This window comes from Galeopterus variegatus, unplaced genomic scaffold, assembly GCF_000696425.1.
Source record: "Galeopterus variegatus unplaced genomic scaffold, G_variegatus-3.0.2 Scaffold2635, whole genome shotgun sequence".
In the NCBI taxonomy this organism is placed as follows: Eukaryota; Metazoa; Chordata; class Mammalia; order Dermoptera; family Cynocephalidae; genus Galeopterus; species Galeopterus variegatus.
In genome coordinates this window covers 6,585-8,832 of record NW_007728746.1, presented here as the reverse complement: position 1 = coordinate 8,832, position 2,248 = coordinate 6,585, and the positions used below count along the sequence as shown (strand labels likewise).

General features: G+C 50.8%; 1 pseudogene; it reads right to left on the bottom strand.

The window, feature by feature from the left end:
- Positions 1–498: 498 nt before the first annotated feature.
- LOC103598486 lies at positions 499–1,875 on the bottom strand (annotated as a pseudogene).
- Between the last annotated feature and the right edge of the window lie 373 nt (positions 1,876–2,248).

Below are 2,248 nucleotides of genomic sequence, written 5' to 3'. Positions count from 1 at the left end.
ACAGGGCACGTAGGCTCCACAGATCTTGGGCCTCTCTGATCGGCATGCACTTAGCTGGGCTGGTGATGGAGTTGGGCAGCGGCGACATGGCCTACCTGCTGGTTCACACGCTGGCACTGCAGGGCGCATGGACTCCGTGGATCTTCAGCTTCTTGTGCTTTCTATTTAAAAAAGAAAAACAATAAATGGAAAGTCCAAACCTAATCAGCTGGAGACACAAGGAGTGAAGGTAGCGATCTAGGGATAAGAGAGAGAGATACCAGGAAGGGGGGTCGGAAGGCTCTTGCTCCAGGAACCTTAGGTTCCCAGCCTCCACTGGCTTCCCAATGGCCAGCTCCACACTCCCTCAAAGGCTCAAATCAATGGGGTAGCAGCTGGACCTCCCACTGCCTGCTCTGGGCAGAAGGTTTTTACAGGAGCCTGAGTTTCCAGTTCCAGGGGCTAGAATGGCAGTGGAAACTGAGGCCAGAGAGAGCTCAGGAATCCTGCCACCACTCCTCACTGTGGTGTGATTTTGGCAGTCCCAGCCTGGATGAGGGCAATGAGATCCTGTTTGATGAGGAAGATGAATTTCAGGCTGGTGATCTCCACCACAGAGTTGTTGCTGAAGCGCCATTTGGAGCCACACAGCACAGGCCATCCATCAGTGTAGATGGGCTGCAGGCCCTCTCTGGCAATAAAGAAATCACATTGTTCTTCTGCTTGATGACCCCTTGCTTTGGGGAGATCTTCCAGGCTGGACCCTCTAGTGGCAGGTCCAGGTCAATCTGGTTATCCTTGGTCACTCTGCCCAGGTTGATCTCACACAAGCACAGCAGGTACAGTATAGCACCATGCAGTGCCATCATCTCGTTGTTGAAGTTGGGGGAGCTTATGCCTGCAATGCTGTCTACTAGCAGCACCTGTCACTTATGCAGTTCCTGTTCCAGCTGCTGAATCTCTTGCTTCTGGCACCAGTCAGCCACTGTCACCTCGTGTTTCAGGATCTCACCTAGCATGTCCTTGAGCTTGCTGTCATCTGGTCCTCTGCATCGGAGAAGTTCAGCACTTGGTTACCCTTGGGCAGTGGCTGCACTGTCTGGTCCTCCAGCAGGTAATACTGTTTCATGAGCTTCCAGTGGTCCTGCAGAGCCTTGGCAATGTGGACCAGGTAGAAGACATCAGGGTGTCTATGCAGCAGATCCTGGAAGGTCTCCAAGGTGGTCTGGCTGATTGATTCCACTTTGCTCAACAGCTGCTCCTCAACCTTGTTAAACAGGGCCTTGCTTTGAATGGCTATAATGGCCTCTGGGTGCAGATGTCTCATGGCCTAGCAGGCCAGCTTGGAGATGACAGGATCATACAGCAGGGCATACTAGTGCTCCTTGACTTCCTGAAGTGTGAAGCAGCAGCTGAGCCTCACATCCAGGTAGGCAGATGTCAGATCGTTGGTCTGCAACACAGCATTGATGAGCAGGAAGTCATCCGCAGGCTTCCAGAGGCCCAGATTCTTGGTCACCTGAAGTGGCTGTTTGCTCGCCTTCACATGCTTTGTGTGTCTGGGGGTTGGAGCTGGGCTGGGTGGCACAGGAGTGCTGGGGGCCTTACATACATACATCTCACTGGAGGAGGGTTCACTCCCTGAATAGCCCTGGTTCTACCCTATTGGACCCCATCAGCTGGGTAGAGGACTTCACCAGGCTTCTCTCCACCAGTTCATCATCGAACTTCTTCCTCTTGATGAACCTGGAGGAGATTCTCTGCTTAGGGATGGTGCTCAAGGTCTGGAAGGAGGCTCACTTCTGCCCTGATAGTGACTCCTCAACCTCTTGAGTGGCTGGCAGTGCCTGACACCATTAGGGATGAATCTAGCAGTCCCTGAGTATCTCTGTCCATCCTCTTAACAGTCCTAAAGCCACTGGTTCCGAATCACAGGGAGGATGAAGGGTCCCACAGGCTCATCCAATGATTCTAAACAGGTGAGCTTATTGGTTGAGAGGAGATTCATTCCTAGGCCACCAGCTCAAACAATTTCTCTGTGGTGAAAGCAGTAGCGACAGGGCCAAAGCCAGGTTCAGTGATGTACATCTAGTTCCGGGTTACGAACTGTGGAGTATTTTTTTTTAAAAGGTATATTACACTTTTAATGTTCAATAGAAGTTACCAAAGCAATTAATCCATCACCATCATTACCTATCTTTTCATCTATCTCTCTGTAGAAACTATTTTTTAAGTTATGGGCATTTGGTATATTTCCTTTTTCTTCATG